Genomic DNA, 21,099 nt, shown 5'->3' with positions numbered 1-21,099 from the left:
TTCTCTCTGCTTGTGAGCAGTCATGTGAAAATAATGAAAGCTGCAAATGATGCTAACCCCCCCCCAAAAAAAAACATTTTAAACTGGAAATAGCACAAGGCTTAATCTTAATACAGTTTCCATTTTTAGTGTCTATTCGCAGGGGAGACGTGTTTTAGCGTTTACCGCACACAGCCTACACTAGTAGGGGTTGACACATATAGGATACGAGCCGACTGACGGAGTGAGCTGCCACAACATCATTTCACCGGAATGAAGCCAGCATCTGGGACCCACATATCTGATGAGCTTTACTTGTGGCAACACTAAGGCTTTTCTGTTCATTAATGTTGCAATAGACAGCCTATTAAGCTATTGAAAAGGTATCAACCCACCATAAGCATATTTATTCTGGTGTTTCGGGACAGACTGCTCAATGTTCACAACTTGATTAACAGGCTTTCAAGTATGCCCACCCAAAAGAGCTTCTGCCTTTTAGTTTTCGCCATAGCCATTTTCGTATTGACTCCTTCAAAAAATAAAAAAATAAAATTAATAATAATAATAATAATAATAATAATAATAATAATAATAATAATAGCTGCATCTTCACTACCCACCATTCCTTCAAGTCATTCTCTCAGCAACACCCTTCTGTCTTTAATGGTGCCATCAAGACAGAGCTTTGGGGCAGTAATCAAGGGTCCAACCCTGTTGAATGAGCAGGACTCGTTGCAGTGGGGCCTGCAATGAAATGCAGTGGGGCCTGACTTGCCACATTTCAAAATAGGTGAAATGATATATACATTACCATCTAAGGGCTACACACCAACACACACCACCCAGTAAGATAATTATGAGTCTAAAATGACCTAACTGCACCTTGGGGAGCCACTGCCAATAAGTGCAGACACTACTGAGATAGATGGACTAATAGTCTGATTCAGTATAAGGCTGTTTCCTGTGTTCACACATTCCTATTCAAACAGCTTCTTCTTCTCATTGTTTTTTTTCCCTCAGGAATCTCAGGAATCCTTCTCAGATGACTTCATGCTCTACTCATCCTTCAACGTCCCTGTCTTTAGGCTCCTCACCCACTTTAACTTTGGGGGAGGGCAGGGGGTGAAATCCTAGGTTTTTCCCACATTCCCTATGTCCCCCCCCACACCCAAACAGACCATTTACATTCCACACAGAAGTACTCTTTGTAAGCATTCTGGTGTTGAGGTGTCATTCCTTCAGCATCGTAGATTTATACCATGGCATTAGTGTGGCCTTAACATTCTCCACCATCATCACATTTTTGTTTAGGACATTAAAATACAGATAGGCTAGAGAGCAATAGCCCTGTTTTCCATTGATTTTGCCATGACTACGAGATATGCGTGAAGTGGCACAGCTCAGAAGCTCTTCGTCATGTTTGATATTATTAACGGCCTATTGAGCGAGTCTCCAAAAGATCAGCAACTGAGTTTATTAAATGCATTGTCATCTGGGTGTGAAATCAGAGCACCAATCAAAAGGACAAGAAAAGCACCTTGGAAGCAAGTGTCTCAAGGTATGGGGTTCTCCTATGTCAAAGGTTCCTGGTTTCCCAAACCCAAAACAATGTTCATTAGTATCTTCCCTCCACATGGACAAAGGTAGGAGTTAACATTTTACACTCTGCGAAAGGTAATTTTGATGCATGGAATAATGAGAGAGGAAGGAAATAAGAAGGCCAAGACAACATCTGCTCTAACTGAACTGTTCCATCCCATCACTACTGGACCAACTAGCACCAACTGCCCTTGGGGAATTGGGGGGAGGGGTAAGCAGAAAAAGACCACCAAGCACCTAATCCTGCTGCAGCACAATTCTGACTACTTAATTTCATCATTTAATGCATCCTTTTTTAATGTATCCAGCGTATTTCATAAATATGGTTACCTGTGTTGAGGACTCCTACCAGGGATATAAAGATACAAAATAAATAAATAAATAAATAACATTTCTGATTACCCTTGAGCCTCATGTTTTGGCTTTCTCTCATAAGCAATTTGAATATCTGTGCATGCTTTAAGGCTAGAGGCATAACCATCAAACCAAACAAGACTGGAAAAGGGCAGAGGGGTTCTTAGGTGGTACATCAGTCCAGCTGATTGCAGAGGCAAAACTGGCAAACCTAGATAAAACAGAGGAGCGTGTAGAGGGCAGGATTCAGCTGCAAACAGGCAAATTAGGTTAGAGAAGAGGAAGCATGATTGCTTGCTTTGTATATCACCAAGGAAGGCACATAATATTCAGGACCAACATCATCATGTGTCATAGCCCTGCCCAAGTATCAGTGCCTAGCAAGCAGAGCCTAGGAGTCTCTGAGGAACACTTGCCTGAGAGCAGAATCCACATGCCAAGTCAAGTCCATTCCGAGGGTCAGGCAGGCAGCAATTTGTGTAATCAGTCCAGAGGTCAGGAATCCAGATGAACACAGAGGAAAGGATCCAGATGGACAGCAGGCAGCAACAAGGTAGGACCAAGAAACACAGACATTGTTTCCAGCCAGGGGTGCCAACTTGAACAATATATTGGGGGGCCCAGGTAAGCCCTGCCCCACATAATCAATCACAAGACAAAGTGCGTGCACACCATTTGAATAGCAATGGCAATTAACTTAGGGGTGCAGGCCTCCTTAAGTATTGGGGGGGGCAAAGAGACCTCAGCCCATAGGAGTTGGCTCCTATGTTTCTAGCATCTGATTGTTGCTGGAAGCTCTGTTTAAGACAGCTTAAGCAAGCCGGTTCTCATCAGCACTTTCTCCTCTGGGTCCTTGAAGGCTGATCAGCTTCAAGTAGAGTCATTCCACCTTCTCCCCCTTCAGGCTTCTGTTCAGCAGGTGAAGCTGTCTCCTGGTCCATGACATCATACAGACGTCTGCAGCAGGACTACGCAATTATGAAGTAACCTCATTTAAACCTCTAAGGCTGTAAATCCCAAGTAAATTTACAGGGGAGTAAGCCCCATGGAACTCAGTGTCACTTACTTTCCCAGTAAATATGCTTAGATCTCATTGTAAGTTTTTTTTTGGGGGGGAGGGGGGCAATAGTATAAAGACCATAATAAACTGAGGCACACATTTATCCCTGAATACTCCGTTATGTGTTCCCTAACTGAGGTGGGCAGCTATTCGGAACAAGGCCTTTTAAAGAGCCGTAAGAAAACTGGCTTCCAAAGGAAGCTGATTCTGCTCCATTGGCATTTAAGTACCAAACAAATATGTTTTTTTATACCTGAAGGCTTTAAGGTAGGAGTAGGAAACCTCAGGCCGGGAGGGGGGAGGGGCTGAATGAAGGCCCACAGGCTGCTGTTTGGCCCCAGGACTCCCTTCAGGCCATGTGTCTACTCACCAGCACACATACCTTTCCACAGCCTACTAAGTGAAAAGCAACAGAATTGCACATTTCTTGGAGACCAGGTCTACTCAAGCCTCATCACCATTTAGCCACCAGATCTACCAGAAATCATAGACCTATTGTCTGGCGCTAGTTATGTTTTTTTGTACATTTCTGAAATTCTTCTCCTTCTCTACTGAAAACTAGATTCAATAAACTATTTAGCAATATATTGAAGAGGCCAGCTTGGAATTCCTAATTGTGCAATTTCCCCTCTCACATTTTCCTAGCTTTTCTTTTCAAAATCAGTTGTCATAAGAACCACCTTTTCCCCCATTTGTGATTCCTAGCAACCGGAATTCAACAGCATACTGCCTCTTACGATGGAAGTAAACCATACCAGTGGAGGCTTTTGACTGGGCCTTTCAGATTCTTTATCTGCTTGGAGTGTCTAACTACAGGATTTGGTTTTGTATTTTTTCCTTTGAGGACTACTTACTTGCTTGCAGAAGGATTCCGCCCCCCCCCCCCCGAAATACCCAAATATTACAATTCATATTAGCAATTCACTTAATGCTACGAAGGGCTGCAAATTAAAACGTTCTAAACCCATCGGAATCCCAGCAGTCTAACAAGTTTAGTAGGAGGCAAATATTCAGCAGGAAAAGAAATGCTAAACCACTTCCTTCCATTGCTGCCACATTACATTTATCACTCAAAAAGCAACTAAGCAATTCTACTTTACGAATCTTCTGGGAAAGCTTTGTTAGAAAAGCTTCCAACCATATAGAGCCAAACCACAGAAAAGGAGTTTGACTGAATAGTTGAAAGGTGGGCAATTTGAAATAGCTGACAAACACCTTTTCAACTCGACTAACAAGCCGAAATGAATGTTACCGTGTCAGGTGCACCTCTGGTCAGATGACTGAAAGAGAAAAATTAACTGAAGGGTCAGCGCTATGGTTTCCTCGGCACCTGATTGTTCTGAATGTGACCTGGTTTCTTTTGATTGAGTATGAAATTGGCAGGAGTGTGATCCCAACTGAGCATTACTGGTCTAGTATGGTCCGCACTTTTCTGGTCAGAGGACAGATAATTGACATTTCCCTGTCGTAAGGACAATCCTTCCTACACTAGGTATTCCCAGATTCTGAAAAACAACAACAGCCTGCTGCTATAACTTCTTATTTAAAGAAACAAAGCAAAACAGAAACTCTTTCATTAAGCCAAGTCAAATAGAAAACATAATTTCACCAACATTATGAATAAAAGGACATGTCTAAGAAATGAAAGGGCTCACTATAGAACAAAAATTATAGAAGTTTAAATTTACCTTCAGTATAGCCCTGTGATGATGTCAGTTAGGCAAGCAAATGAGCTCCCTATACAGAGTTGTACCTTGCAAAAAAAAAAGGAGGGTAAAGATGGTATGTTTACACATGTTTGGGTGAACGTACAAATGTTGTGTGTTTAGACCTTTAACCTTCCCTAAAATAAATTCACACATGACTCAGATATTTGGTTTGGTTTTTGGCAGAATTTAGGCCACAACTTTATTGATTACAACCAAGTGAGTGGTTGCATAGGTTCTGGTAACGACTATCTCCCTGCACCCTTGCAGACAGCCCTGTCCCAGAGCCATGTTCATAGGACAGACAAGGATGAACACCAGGGACAGCTGATGGAAGGTTCACCAAACAGCTGTTCTGATGTCCCCGGGACTTGGCCACTAACCGGACCCCTTTCAGGGACCGACAAACCATTGAGTCCCTGGATTCCTGTACCGGAATATCCTGCATTTCCATAGGCGTGGCCACATCACGTGCCACGCCTATCACCTGAACCAGAGCCTATCCGCAACTTACAAGTTGTGACTAGTTGCTATGCAGCAGGCGAAACCCAAATGGCACCAGCCAATCAGCCAAGTGGGGAAAATTCCTACCGTGCCCCTGTCCCAATGACAGATGACATACGACGGCATAGCAAGGTCAACGCAAGCCCTAAATATAGGGAGTGGTGCATGGGTGTTCCGATGCGTTAGGCCCCAAAGAGGAAGCTCAGCAGTCTCACATGGGCTTAAATAGGTCCCGCGTTGCTGCATTTTACAACACCCCATTGGCCAGATTTCACCCCAGCAACGCGGGACCAACCTATCAGGGGTCGTGGCCTTGATTTCCAATTACCCCCACAACATGGGTTGGGCTGCAGGTCGCACTGCAACACGTGCCCTCTTTTAATAGAGGACCCGATTTCCAATACAACAGACACAATTCCGATTTCCTCCTCACTTTTGTACATATTAGCAGATTAAAAGCTTTTTATTACCACCACCATATTATTATCATCACCAGTTTCATTTTTTATGTCTCTCTATTATTATTATTTCTGTTGTTATTATTAAAAATCGATTTCTACACCACTACACAAATCAGCACATATACTATGAAGTTAAATAGCATGCAAAAAGAAGGTAAAACTTTAAACATTCAAAACTCTAAAACAGCCAGCACATAAAAGCAGCCCAGTACAATCACCAAACACATTTTGAAATGGTTTTTCATAGGATCATTTCAAGAGGTTTCTTGAATCCTTCTCTAGAAGTTTGTAGTATTATCTGAGGTGCTGATATACCTGCCTTTATTCTGAAAAAATCTAATGAGTCATCAAGCTGCTGGCAAGGGCTATTGATCTTTTTGAGTGACACTGTATAATCCTTACAGTCCATATAAAAACCAGTCATCCATCAAGGAAAATGTATTAATACAAGTCAAAGATGTCCATGAATTACAAAGAGATGTCCTCCATTGATTCCTTATAACATTTTACTAGCAGGTGATGCTCCTCAAGGGCTCTGGGTGATACAATTCTTATTGTCCATGTCAAAGTGACATATGATTAAATTAGTCTGTCCAACCTTATTGTGAAAATACTTTGTTACTTTGTACTAAGTGCTTAATCTCATTGTTTCTGATACAATTACTCCGCAGATTCAGTCAGCATTTTAAATAGTGTCTTTTCGCCCTGTGTTTTTCTCGCTGTTTTCTTTGTAGATGGAGTCAGGCTTTGTGGCATTGTTGTTGTTCAGTTGTTCAGTCGTGTCCGACTCTTCGTGACCCCATGGACCAGAGCACGCCAGGCACCCCTATCCTTCACTGCCTCTCGCCTCTCGCAGTTTGGCCAAACTCATGCCAGTCGCTTCGAGAACACTGTCCAACCATCTCATCCTCTGTCGTCCCCTTCTCCTTGTGCCCTCCATCTTTCCCAACATCAGGGTCTTTTCCAGGGAGTCTTCTCTTCTCATGAGGTGGCCAAAGTACTGGAGCCTCAACTTCAGGATCTGTCCTTCTAGTGAGCACTCAGGGCTGATTTCTTTGAGAATGGATAGGTTTGATCTTCTTGCAGTCCATGGGACTCTCAAGAGTCTCCTCCAGCACCATAATTCAAAAGCATCAATTCTTCGGCGATCAGCCTTCTTGATGGTCCAGCTCTCACTTCCATACATTACTACTTCCGTACATTACTACTTCCGTACATGTACTTCCGTACATTACTCACTTCTGTACATTACTACTTTGTGGCATAAAAATAAAAATAAAAAAACCAACCCTCCTCAATGGATCTGGCACTGCCTTTGTGATACCTCACGAATGGTCGTCTAGCCTCAGTACTCCAGAAATGCTGAGGTGAGGAGGAATTCCAGATGAGGAGGGTTTATCCCTAGATGTGCTAAGCAGTGAAGGCTGTTCCGTAACATAAACAGTTTTCCCTCAGCCAGCCTCCACTAGCCTGCCTTCATCAGTAGAACCAGTCCAGAGGATGGCACTGCCTGTCAGCTTCCTCAGTCTCTGAGTTGCCCTTGTAGAACACAGCAAGGAGGAGAAAGATGGAGGTCAAAATGAGAATTAGCAGGCCTTGCCTTTCATTGGCTCTTCTGGCATCCCTGACTTCCACCCTACCGGTCCCAATGGGCACCATCTACCATTGGAATGAAGAATTAGTTTATGCAATCCCATCCTTTTGTTCCTTTAAACAGCCGCAATTGCTCACATAGCAAAATATAAGGTGTGGGCAAAGGTGTTATCAACAGCATTTCCCCATCTTTCACAGCCCATGATATGCTCATTCACAAATTACCTTTTTGTAAGAAAACATGTACCCAGAGAAGGTCGCAGCAACTGTTCGCTCGGCCAGAAATACATTGTAAGATCTGGCATCAACTACAATATTAAATGGCAACAATATTTATTAGTGATAGAATCCAAGTTTCTTGGAGCATGAATATATCTTGAAAGAAAGGCATGTAAAAAAAAAAAGCAAGGAGAAAGAAGAAAAATGGGTTAAACTGAAAGAATTTTATCAGGTGCAACAGAGATAGATTCTCTTTTAATATTTAAAATTATTGTAGTCTTCAGAAGTGGTTAAGACCTATTAGATCTATCTTCATTAATGATCAGGGAGATGAGGCTAACCAGCATGCTAATTAAATTAGCAGAGGATAATAAATTAGGAAATGTAGCAAATGCCCTTTTATAGCAAAGACACTGCCTAACAGCCAGAATCCCAAGCTGGTAGGAATACCTGTTTCTTTTTTAATTAAAAAAAAAACCCAAACAAATTTAGAATAATCAAGAATAATGCTGCCTAACTGGTAGAAATCTGTAATTTTGGTATAACATCTGGATGATATATTCTTTAACCTCCCAATGTTTCTTTCTCTGTATCTATTCTGACTGGATGCCAATTATGTAAAATGTCACAAGAGACTAGAATGAAATTTGTGAACTTTAGCATGGTGGAAGAAGTCCTAGAAAGCTTGAACTCAAAATGGTTACTGGAAGAACTACTTTCCTCCATCTACCCATTTATGGAACATTTTGGCTCCTGCTGCCATTACTGTTATTTGGTAGCATGCACTGATGTCCATTGATGTTCTGTGTGCAACAGAAATTATAGATATTGATAATCACAGGTGAGAGGTGGGATTAAAAATGGAGGTGATCAGTTAATAGCAATAATGAGAGGCTGGAGGGGACGTTTTTCTGAGAAAAGACTAGAAGAGCTAAATGTCTAAAGTTGAACTAAGATGGACATGCTGAGCTTGCTAATGCCTAAAGGGCAAGAAATGAAGCAAATGGATGAAATTAAGAATAATTTATGCAAAAACATTGTTGGCAGAAAAGAGAACTACTGGACTGTAAAGCAATTTTTGGCTGGGAGCCCTTTAAAATCAACTTTGAAAAAGCCCTAGAGAATAGAAAGCACTGGACAGGCTTGCCCTTGCTACCATAGTAGAATATCAAATGTCTTTGTGCCTCTGGGAGCTTTGAATAAAAAAGCAAACCTGAAGCTGAGAAAGGGCAGCAGACCTAGGGAAACAAATAGACCCAATAAGCAATACAATTTCTGCATTATCAGTTCATTATGAAAGTACAGACACATCAAAACCTCTTCTCTAGTGGTGAGTTAGCATAAGGAAGGTGAAGGGAGGTGGAAGAAGTCTCCTTCTCACTCTTTAACCCATTCTGCCAGCTACTGATGTAAGGAATGAATAGGCTTGAGTCAACTCTAGCAAGACAGAAAGCTTCTGATGCTTCATAGGACAACATATGGGTGCATGGAGGCTAACCACAAGCTGCAACATTGCAAAACATTGCTGCTGATCAAAGAGCAAGTCTATTAAAGCATTAGCCTCTGTTTTCCTGGCTTTGTGGAGCTTGAGTCAACATGAGATAGTCTTAACTCTAATCTTAAATCAGCCTGTTTTTTGGCACTGGGATTTCCCTTGTTTTTGAAAAGTAAATGTATTAAAATACTTGGGTCCATTAAATAGGAAAGTACCATTTTAGGGTAACTATTAATTGTTGAATACAGTGGGTAGTTATCAATCACTCATGCACTTCCAATCACATAAGTGTCATTGAAATTCTACTCAATATTGAGCATAATGGTCACAAATCCGATACATTCAGGATTGGCACCATCCATAAGAAATCCAGTTGCAGCAGATTTAACTTAAACTTACAATAACTTACAATAAGTCTAAACTTTAACACTAAGCATAATATGTACAGTAAACCACTGGCGGAGGAAGAGGGGGCAGGGGAAGCGCACTGCCCCCATCAGCACCATCCCGTTGGGGTGCCATCATGGCCGCCACCCCCCCCCCCCGTGCTGGGTGCCACACCCCTGCAGGCAGCGCGCCACACCCCCAGGATGCACGCTACGCCCCCAGTACATGCACCAGCCACGCCCCCACCTGCTCTCCGCCTCCCCCAGTGCCAGAGCATGAAGCTCCGCCACTGCAGAACACAACACCAGAAGGAAAAGAGATAGAAAGAGAAAGTGAAACCCAGGCTCTTTCTGGCCTATTTTTTTTAGTCAGCATGACCTTTATAGAAGAGATAAGAGAACCAGTTTAAGCCAGCTGTACTCAGCTTCTCTGAAGGTATAACCCAAACATCAGGAACCTCCTGCTTGCTTCTTTCACACAGAGAAGCTTCCAGAAACCTCTTGAATTAAGTAGAATAGGAAAGATCTCTACACATCAGATCAATACTTTCTGCACTAAGAAATGCTAACTTCAGCTAGCAGGCCTTTTTAATTGTTAACTTATTACTGTACATAGTACCATCAAGGTGCAGGAAACCGGAAAAGGCAGCTAAATTTTGACAGTGAGACAAAACAATTAGGAGAGAGAACACAAGAGGAAGAGAATAACAAAGGAATAATTAATAGAAGTACACACAACCATATTTATTTAGGCTTTGTTCCAGCTGCAGATTGACATTAATGAATTAAGCCATGGAGCGAAGGCCTGCTGCCCTCTAGATGCCGATGTGCTTCAGCTCCAAAACATTGGCCATGCCTGACTGGGTCTGGTGTGAACTGGAGCCCAATAACATCCAGAGGACTCACCATTTCTGACTTAAGCCATGGGCTTCACACAAAAAAGGCTGGTCTTGAAGTGGGATCTGAATGAAGAGAGGAAAGAACAAAAAAAGTATTTCTGGTAAGTAATTCCAGGCATGATAACCAGTAAAGCGGAATGACGCAGAGTAACTAAAAGGGAGCACATGACTCTTGGGCAGGGTAGGAGAGTTTGGAGGGGCCATGCTGGGAACAAAGAAGTAAGGAAAGAAAAAGAGTATGCAGCAAAACCATGCAATTCTAATGGAAAGCTGATCTACAGTTTGTGGAGGTGTTTCAGATGGTCCGAGGAATGGGAGAGGTAGAGGATTTCAGCGTAGGTTGGAAACAGGCAAGAGGTGAAAGGACTGAGGTGTGACAAGGGAAGACCAGAGAAAATGTTTTATTGAAAAACTGCTCAAACTCATCATTGTTTGGAAACTGCAGAGACTAGAAGGTATATATTTATATTAACACAAACTCCCTTTTGTTAAAAATGTAGCAAAACCCTATAACAAAGCCATTAGTCTAATGTAAGCCTTGTTTATGTGCTTATACAACAAGCCGATCACTGGGAATGTTGTATACATTCAGCAGTCTGGAAAATGCTATTATCATTGTCTTAAGTAGTAATGTCTTTTTCTTTCAGAAGAAAATTTGTAATTTGTAATCCACTTCCCAAAATTAATTAGCGACACAGGTGCAGCCATAGACTAAATTGTATGTCAAATCTCTCTGACACACACACACACCCTCTCACACACAGGCACACTTTTGACAGCTGTGAGAAAACCTAATTGCTTTGGCCATTGGTACAAGCCTGCAGAGTCATGGCTACTCTGAGTTCTGGGGGCCTCAGTCCATATAACATTTTCACCTTCCCAGGGGTCAGCCTCCCCTTGTTTCTGACTTTCTTCAGGAGGATTAGTTTTGGCATCATCTATTTCTGTGACAGGAGAGCAAGAAGCATTTCCTGTTATCCAGCCATACCCCAGTCCCTTGGATCCACTGGAAGAAGCTGGCATTTATATAGTGGACAAGAGAGGATAAGTAGGGCTGCCATATTTCAAAAAGTAAAAACCAAGATACCCCAAAAGTTGTTGAGCTGCCTTTCGGAATGCCTGGATTGCATTAATTTGGATTTGACTTGTAGCCAATTTGTGGAATAGTTGCCAAAGACTACATTTGTAAAGATAGGAATGCATAGTATGGACCATTTTCTCTCACAGCTGTTTATCGCTTCACAGTTACACTGTCCTTCAAGTAGGGCTTTCTTCCCCACTACTCCCACATATCTCCAGCAATGGTTGATATGGATTAAGGTAGCAAAATCCTTAGCACTTGATTTTGTAATTAAGCGATGAAATAAAGTGTTGGCACACACAAAGGAATAACCTCAAACAAATGATAGACATTTATTGAATAGTTGTTACATTACACTCCCTTGGAGAACTACTTTAATGGGATATTAATATGTCAGGAACTGGAAGCTCTCAGACAGGTACGGAATGGCAGATTTGAGAGTTCAGGGCATGCTCTGTCATCCCTGCCTGGGAGTATGCAGTCGTTAGGGCTTTACTAAGCAGCTGTAACAAAAATCACTGAACGAGTAAGCAGTAAGCAGCCTGTACAAAATAATGATTGACACATGCATAGTCCTTGATAGCTTGGAGTCTTTTCTATTATGTTCCACGTAGACAGAAATTCTGTTAAATCCCATTGGTCAGTCAGACACCATTAGCATTTTCTTCTCTGTGTTGCAAAGGTAAATCTGCCATTATCCCTGTTTCTAGAAGTTCAGTATGCTCAGCTTCAGAAAGTCTAACAGTATGATCTCATGCATGTTTACTCAGGCATAAGACTCATTGAGTTCAATGGACCTTACTTCCTAGTTAGGTGCATATATGATTGGAGCCTCAGGCTGCCGATGTATGCACTCTTAGTTGGCAGTAAATCCTATTGAAACTAGTAGAACTTACATGAACATTAATAGGATTGTACTGCAAATTCCATTCTAAGGAAATGTGAATCTGAATCATGCCATATGCTTTTTGTTTAATGGCTTGATTTTGAATTTTTGAAAGCTCTGGAATGTTTGACAAAACTTTGGAATGTTGAAAGTAAGCAACGATTGGAGAGAAGGTGTTCCTTGAAGCCATAATATCATGAAGACATGGAAAAAACTGACCATTCAGAACAACATCAGGTTACACACTGGCGATGTTCTTGTATTGTCAACAGAATTGATAAAAAATAACTCATTGACTTTTTCAGGAAGAATGTGTGGTCTAATGTACGGTTGTCCAAATCTCACTTCAAACATGAGTTCTGATGATGAATTCTGAGGTACAGCCAACAGATATTTTTTATTCCAATGACAATTTCTAGTGTATTTAGGGATGTGTGAATTTGCTTTCTCATTCTCATCTTCAACTTTCACTTATTTACATGACTCAGTTCCACACAACAATGGCCATGGTATCGGATTATTGAATATTACCACTTATGTCTCAGGACAACTATCTCTAAAACTGGTTGATTGTTGTATATGTGTGTCATCTCATCAGTTGTACTACAATGTGTTCCATGAAGCTGCTTCATATAGCTAACAATGCACAAAGACAACATTGTACAGTGGTACCTCTGGTTAAGTACTTAATTCGTTCCGGAGGTCCGTTCTTAACCTGAAACTGTTCTTAACCTGAAGCACCACTTTAGCTAATGGGACCTCCCGCTGCCACTGCACCGCCAGAGCACAATTTCTGTTCTTATCCTGAAGCAAAGTTCTTAACATGAAGCGTTAATTCTGGGTTAGCAGAGTTTGTAACCTGAAGCGTATGTAACCTGAAGCGTATGTAACCCGAGGTAACCACTGTACATTCAGAGTATTAGGCCTAGTACTCAGTGAAGTGCTAGATCTGTGTTTTGGATGTAACATTTCAAACAGCAAGTGAGGGACCCATAAAGATTCCTCCATAGAAAAACAAAGAAGAAGAAAAACCCACAAAACCCTTTAGAATCCCCAATGGACAGTTGCACCTTAGCAGTAGCCTAGACCAGACTTAGTCCATCACCTCAGTGAAAATTCAGTTGTTTTTCCTCTGACTAGACATATCAATTCATTAAACACTGAAGTCAGAACATAGGTTGTGACCTTTCTCATAGAAAACTAGCAGTGTGAAAATAAAAGCTAAGCCCTTCTTTTTAATTATCTCCACTATTTAAAGAAGGATGAAGGCAGAATGGCAATTCTTAATTGTTTAATCTTCCTATGTAAAATTGTCTAATACCATGATATGGAAGGCATTTGCAAGATTTAGTGCTACTGCACTAGGAGTGTCTCACAATTTAATTCCTATGTTTCTCACACATATCTCCCTTGATTTAAAAAAAGGAATCAACAGAAAGTTGCTCATACAACAGTATTATATCACTTAAAAATCACTTTCCTGTCTCATACAGCTCCAGTCCTTGCAATCACCCTATGATTTCAGGCACAGGTTAGAGCCGCATTTCCTCATCTTCCATTACTGGCCACTTTTTGACAACAGTTTTCAAGGCATATGTACTTGCCTATGGGGATAGATTCCTCCCCCTGCCACCCCATTTGACATCAAAAATAGCCCAAAGTTATCAAGCTAGCTAGTTTTATTTTCTCTTAGAAATAATATGTTTAGAAATGTAGGAAACTGCCTTATACTGGGGTTATGTACATATTGGTGGCTTAATTGCATTAAGATGGTGGTTTAGACAGTGATTAATAAATCAAGGATGATGATGATGATGATGTGAGGCAATCCCACTTTGCTGTGTTTAAAGTTGCATTTTTACATTGCTATAGACACCAGAGAGGGGGTGGGGATCTCTTCACCCAATGCACATTACCTGATTTGCTTCCCTGCACCTGCAACATCACCTCCAAACTCCCATTCAATGAAGCTGCACATAGGCTTCATCTGTTCATGTGCAATGGCTGCCTCAAAGGTAAGTACCATAGCTTAACTGTGACTTACATTTTCCACATCAGAATACAGTTTGAAGGGAAGTGTATCAAATGGGAGTAATTTTTAATAGGCTTTTGTGTGTGTGTGTGTGTGTGTGTGTGTGTGTATTGTGGCCAGGGCCAGATTTAGGTTTGTTGAGGCCCTAAGCTACTGAAGGTAATGGGGCACTTTATATGTCCAGCTGTCCTTTGTCAACAACAAATTGTCACTGTTTTTGTGTTGAATATATGCTATATGGTAATTTATGGACCTAACAGGTATTTAAAGCCATTTGCGCATAACAAAATATGTATTTTATCAAAGTAATTGTTGAACTGAAATGCAATTAAGAAGTATATTAATAGTGAAATACAACTAAGAAGAAGTATATTAATAGTGAAATAATTAACAAGCTCTAACTGAAAATGATTTTTTATTCATAACAAACTTAATACAGTGGATGCTTGGGTTGTGAACGTGATCTGTGCGGGAGGCACTTTCGCAACCCACAGCATCCGTAACCCACAGCGCCGCATCTGCGCATGCGCAGATTGCGATTCGGCACTTCTGCGCATGCACAAAGCACGATTTAGTGCTTCTGTGCATGCGCTAGCGGCAAAACCCAGAAGTAACCCATTCCAGTACTTCTGGGTTCGGCACGGTGCGCAACCCGAAAACATGCAACCTGAAGCGGCTGTAACCCAAGGTATGACTGTAATGCAAACACATTGGCATTTGGCAATAACAAAATGTAGGGACCCTATACATAGAAATGAGCAAACCAGTGATATTTTAGGGAGCAGGCTTGCAGGCGGGGCCCATTACTTGCATCACAGGAACCTACACAACACAAAACACTGTTGTTGTATGTAGGTTTTATTTTTTTTCTAATATTTTGGAAATGTACATCCAGCTTTTTTCCCCTTTAAATTTTTTTTGGAGGCCCCAAGAGAGGGGGCGCTACACTATAGCTTGCTTAGCTTATACATAAATCCGGCACTGATTGTGGCTAACATAACATGTACTCAGCTTAAACACCAAGAGTGGGAATGAACCAGAGCCACAGTAAACATTAATGTGTACACAAGCAGTAATGTGTCCAGTAATGTGGACACAACAGTAATGTGTCCATCTAACTCAGTACAGTGGTACCTTGGTACTCGAACGGCTTGGCTCCCGAACAAATCAGCTCCTGAACATCGCAAACCCAGAAGTAAGTGTTCCAGTTTGCGAACATTTTTCAGAAGCTGAACTTCCAATGTGGCTTCAGTTTGAGTGCAGGAAGCTCCTGCAGCCAATTGGAAGCCGAGCCTTGGTTTTCGAATGGTTTCAGGAGTCGAAAGGACTCCTGGAATGGATTAAGTTTGAGAACCAAGGTATTATCTACTCTGACAGAAGCTATCCAGGATGTCAGGATACTGCTAGAACCTTTGAAACTGGAGATGCAACGCATATGCTCTACTGATCTACAGCAGCTCTCCTAATGGAAGGTTTCATCAATTTCAACCAATTTCAATTAGCTGAAATGTGAAACACATGGGCCCAGTTTAGACATCATTTTCCATGGTTGGGATAGTCTGGGATGTTCCTCTTACAGCTTCCGTGCACCTCGTTCCCACACGCCCCTCTTGCATGTGAGGTTCCTCTACCATTTCCGACTTGCTCTATCCAGTTTGCCAAGAGGTTTGCACCGAGCAAATGCGATTAGCATTGACTTCAAGGTTGGTTTGCAAATTGTAGTTCATAAGTTAAGGTTGGCATCGTTGCTTAATATGGAGAATGTGATTAGAGAAACCCAGAAACAGAGGAAGAAATCAGCATGCAAGACAGGAGGGTGGATTGTGGAAGCCACACCACATTCCTAATCCTCAAAACCAAGGCTCGGAGGATCATCTGAGATAGACCATAGAATGATTAGGACTAAATGCCAAAGGAAGAGCCATGGCTGGTGGGGGGAAAGGAAATGAGGATGACTTAAAGCATCCTGTCATAGAACAGACAGGGTACTTAAGCTAATTGAAATAGGACATGGGGAACACATCCTTTGCTAGACAGAGATAGAAGAGCTGGCTTGTGATCTGTGTGACAGTTGAGGACACAAGTAGATGTAGAAAGTATCATCTCTTCTAGAAAACAGGGCTTGGGTATGATCTGTACAATTAATGTATTCTGAGGTTGTTGTGCTCTTTTATACAGTGAGAGGAGATGATAGATTGTTCTGTGCTTTGTTAGATTATACTATCATTTTTCAGAGAAATGACTTGCATACCAAGAATGTACGATAGCACAGATACTGTCGCCTGCTTATTATCATCTCGGAGATAACTCTGGAAAATTTGTGTGTAAAATAGGTAATATATGTTTGCAACTTGATTAAAAACAGGCAAGGGAAACAAGGCTGCAGTCCTGTGCTCACATACTTGGGCCTAAGACCCATTAGACCGAGTGGGTCTTCACTTTTCAGGCATAGAGCTAGGAACACAGAAGACAGAAAAGTGCCTTATGCTGAGCCAGACCAGCTCCGTCTACACTGTCTGCACTGGCAGTGGCTCTGCAGGATCCAATCAGGATTTCTTCTCAGCACTGGAAGATGTCGAAATGGAATCTTCAAAATGGAAAGCTGTTGCTCTACCATTGAGCCATGTCCCTTCTGCCCCAACAGATTGTGCTTTCAGGTTCTTTTTCACACGTTTACGGAGCAGGATCTTTTAAAGTGTCATGCTGAAACTGAAAGAGGTGGAAAAGTAGACAAATGTACACACTGCAGCTCCTTGGAAGATGCTAAAAGATAAATTGTTTATCCTGATTCTATAGCATATTTACTTTGCATAATGCTTCACAGACTCCAGTTGGGCATACTTCTATGTAAATATGCATGGGGCTACAATATCCTCATGGGGCTACACTATCCATGGTTCTTACTAATGTTACTAACCACAAGTGTCTACTAATGGAAAGCCAGGGAGACTGAACCTCCCCAGATGGTTGTGACTACAGAATTACAAATATATGACTCTCAAGAGACCACTGGCGTATGCTAAAAACTATGGGAATAAGCATTTGACACTGCTCTTTTAATGCATCCAATTCATTCTCAAATGCTGATATTTCAGTTGTACAAGATGCTACACAATAATTCACGAGAACAAAAAAAAGTTTGTGTTGAAATTGGCTAATTTTAATTACTAACAGGAATGACCATGGTGAGTGAATTTTAGCAATGTCATTGAAAGGAATAAATATATTTGTTTTTGGATCCAGCTGCCTCACACCTATATCCTGTTTTTTATTGGTTGAACATCCAAGATCAGAGGGTGTGCTATAATGGAGTGTGTGTGTGTGTGAGAGAGAGAGAGAGAAAGAGAGAGAGAGAGAGAGAGAGAGAGAGAGAGAGAGAGAGAGAGAGAATCAGTCATACAGACTGACTATATTAAGTTATCTGGAGTAGCGGAGCTGCAAATTGTGTGTCTTATAATTTTTCTGGCAGCTCATAAATGCTGTCTTAAAGAATCAAAATATACAGTCAAAACAATTTGAAATGGCTTAATTCCTCATCTGCTGTAAAGTTTGCTAGCTTTTTTCATTTCTGGGGATAAAAATACATACACTAGCCAAGACTCAGACAGGCATGATGGTGTTTACTGATACATTTCCTCCATGGTAATGCTTCTACTTGTAATTGGTACCCATTAAATAATATATACTTATGATGCTCACTAGGCTGCTATCCAAGCAGTCTTATATTATTTATGTTTAAAAGTGAAAATCAGCAGCCACTAGAAGTACATACTCATTTCAGCTGATCGTGTCATATCAGATTTAATTCCAGCTGTACCACACACATTATTGTAATGCTGCTGCTGCTGCTGCTACTATTGGGGCTGCCAGGAGTTACTCTACTAATACATGCAGCCTCCTGACTCTGATTCCCCTCCTCTTTGCTGTTGTTGCTGCTGCGGCCTGTTCACCTGCCCTCACCTTAAGCAAGTAGTGAGAGTAAGTAGTGACTGGGTTGTAATAGAAGCTTCTAACTCAGGGTTCACCAATATGGTGCCTATGGGCATGAGTGTACCTGCCAGTACCTCCTATGACATCTGCAAAAGGTTTCCATAAATATCTCCTCAAAAATCCACCACTCATGAGAAACTGTTTGATCTTCCTAATCACGTCCTGTTTCCACTGGCTTGACCTCTCCTACACACCTTCATGGCAGCCATTTTTGTGCTATGCCATATCCCTGTGGCAGCCATTTTGTGACTGTAACTCAAAACACTTTCTCAAAGTCCCAGAGGTGTTCACTGGCTCAAAATAAATAAATAAATTGTCAATCCCTGCTCTAATTTTCCCAACCCTTTAAATCCATTATAATGCTTCAGGGCAGTGCTGTTTTTCTAGAAAAAGAGGTGCTCAAACTCACCATGAATGTCTCCCTCATTCTATTAGAATGGCAATGGCGCCCACCTAAGAGGGACTGGAACTGAGTTCCGGTGAGTTCCGGTTGAAGAAAAGCCCTGCTTCAGGGTATGCCAAGTTTGGGCTGGGGATACTTGAGGAATTACATTTTTGCAGATTCTGATAAAAACTGACCTGTTTCGCACAGCGCCTGCTGACATGCAGGATGGAACTTAGTTATCCACTTTTTCAATTGTATTGAAGCAATTCTCAGCTTCTAAAATTATCTTACTATTAATTGTTGTGATTATTATTATTATTATCATCCCACCCATCCCCCTAAGGTCCTGGGTTTGGGGTACAGCAATGTAAACACAATGTTAAAAATGGCTTAAAGCACCTTACAGTACAATCACAGAAATAAGGTGGCTCCTAAAATATACAACTTGGGTGTAAGATTTCAGGGTAAAAAGATTGCATCTTTTTTTTCTTTTTTTTGAACTACAGAGGGCAGTGGAACAACAGATATGCTTCCTTTTCTGACCTTAACACATGAGGGAGGCTGTAGCAAAGGAGGGGCTCTTTCAGGAAGCTGGGTATACATTTCAAATGTGTGTACTTATACCAAGGAAAAGAAGTTAGAAATGTATATTATTTTTTTGAAGAAAGGGACAGAATGGGCATATGGAGTACCCACCAGCAGAGAAGAGACTGGTTCCCCTGCCCCACCCATACCTTGGGCATCTAAAAATCACCTGAGAATAACAGCTCTAGATACCTGTCAGAGTTTGCACCATGGGCTTACCAGATGTGCATGCCAGGTACCTCTGATTTACCTCAACATTGGGAAGACTTCATAAAAGGGAAGTGTGCAAAAAGAAACAGTAATAAAAGTGGACATTCCGAGCAACAGGAGAAGGAAGATCTGTCAAGTCAATTTCCTCAGGATTATTTCCTCTACTCTAAGCATTCTTATGAAAAGCTATAACAAGCTGGCTTTAAAAAGAAAAAGAAAAAAGGTATATGTCACATGAAAGCAATTAAAGAAATGCTTGAAAAAAAAACAAATTTTGCATGAAGGTTGTATACCAGACACTTCATATTGTGTACCTATGTAGGCTAGCAACAAACCATTCTCTCAGCTCTATAACACAACTTTTACATCCAGATGCATATCAATAAACCAAGATGGTGCTTGTTGTTTTCTCTCTGAAAAGCATTGGAAGAGTAACCATCTGAAAAAAGAGCCTCATTTGCATTCTTTTTTTTATTAAAAAAGCCACTGAAACCAGGGATGTCCTTTCCATTTAAATTATGACTGTGTTAATTGAGACAGATGAAAAGGCTGACCAAGCAATTATTAATGAAAAGTATATGAACCAAAGAAAAAGAAATGATGTATTTCAGTAAGGTGGTTCAGAAGAATATCCCTAAAAGCTGAATATCAGGGTGCCCAGTCACTGTTTTCCCACTTTATGCTACTTAACTTTCCACGATTCAATAGGTGCAGCACACTACCTCCATCATGCCAATTTTCACTTACCTTTCACAGGGCAAAGAGTGGGAAAATTTATATTGGAACACCTAGTCCAGAAACGGTATCATTTTATACCCCAGTGCATAATGGGACATTCATTTGGCTTTTGCTGTTGAATGCATTCATGTTGTATATGAATCTTTTTGCCATCCTATTCTATTGACTGCAATTTGTTTTAACTGATTTTAATATTGTATTTTTATATTTCTGTAACCTACCCAGGGACCTCATGATGAAGGGGGGATCCAAAATCTTAATGATGATGATGATGACGACGACTATGTTTTCAGAACAATTATAGCCACAGACTCTGACTTTTGAAGTTTGAGAGCAGGACTGCATTTAGGTTTGATGAGCCCTAAACTACTGAAGGTAATGCGGCCCTTTATATGTCCAGCTGTCCTTTGTCAACAACAAATTGTCACTGTTTTTTGTGTTGAATATATGCTATATGGTAATTTATGGACTAATAGGTAGCTAAAGCCATTTTATTTGTTTTTTATCTTATATTTTGGAAATGTACATCCAGTTATTTTTCCCTTTAAATTTTTTTTTGGGGGGGCAAAAGAGTGGGGCCCTAAGCTACAGCTTGTTTAGCTTATACGTAAATCCGGCACTGTTTGAGAGCATTGCCACACTTATTTATGATCTCAGAACAACCTCTCTGAGGTTCTGCATTCGGACTTTCCTGGATGTGAGCACATCACAATATATATATTTTTTGTCCCCTGCTTTGTATCATAGCCTTTTGGGAACCAGAAATATGGTTACACTTTCCTCCCCAGAAATATAACGCAGAACGTAAGAGCTTAACCTTCTTTCCCCCCTTTCTTCCCAGTCGGTTCTGATTCTAAATGTTCTCTTAACCTCTAGTCCTTCTTTGCAGCACAAACTCTTATTTTTTTCAGTTTCAGCAAAAAAAGAAGCTCCAGAG

The sequence above is a fragment of the Lacerta agilis genome, chromosome 10, assembly GCF_009819535.1.
Source record: "Lacerta agilis isolate rLacAgi1 chromosome 10, rLacAgi1.pri, whole genome shotgun sequence".
NCBI lineage: Eukaryota > Metazoa > Chordata > Lepidosauria > Squamata > Lacertidae > Lacerta > Lacerta agilis.
The sequence above is the reverse complement of the archived record's forward strand: the minus strand, read 5'-3'. Positions refer to the sequence as shown.